This window comes from Mus caroli, chromosome 12 (genome assembly GCF_900094665.2).
Source record: "Mus caroli chromosome 12, CAROLI_EIJ_v1.1, whole genome shotgun sequence".
Classification (NCBI taxonomy): Eukaryota; Metazoa; Chordata; class Mammalia; order Rodentia; family Muridae; genus Mus; species Mus caroli.
Window position 1 is genome coordinate 79,577,385 of NC_034581.1, and position 558 is coordinate 79,577,942.

Below are 558 nucleotides of genomic sequence, written 5' to 3' on the forward strand. Positions count from 1 at the left end.
TCAGTGGTGCTTCTTATCACCATTCTGGGAACCCAGGAAATATTCAGCCCCCAAAGTTACCACAAACGCAGCAAACCCCCATTTGAATCCTTTTAATATTACGCTCGGGAAGGTGATGTTGCCTGCAAAGCTGCCCATGTATCTCCAAGCCTCATTGCGAGCCCATGGATCCCTCAGCCCTCAGGCAGCAAGCTTCTTCTGCACCGTTTCTAATGGCATCCCTTCAATTTCCCACTGTCTGTAATCTGGAAGTTCCATTTTACCATGGCCATGTCCGTGTTCATGTCCGTGTCCAGCAGTCATGTCTGACAGCAATCTAACCTCCCGGGACACTCAATATTCAACCTTCCAGCCAGAGCCAACTGGAAATAGACGTTCAGAGGCCAACTTTTTGAGTGTCAGTTCTTAACCTTCTATCATGGGTTTTGTTTCTGGATCTGAGGATGTAGCTCAGGTCACCAGGATTTTACCTGCTGAGCTGTCTCGTCTTTTTTTTTTTTTTTTTTTTTTTTTTTTTTTTGAGACAGGGTCTCTTCATGTATCTCAAACTCACCCTTA

The 558-nt window shown here is 45.3% G+C and overlaps 1 pseudogene; it reads right to left on the bottom strand.

The window, feature by feature from the left end:
* Positions 1–303, bottom strand: LOC110306433 (annotated as a pseudogene).
* Between the last annotated feature and the right edge of the window lie 255 nt (positions 304–558).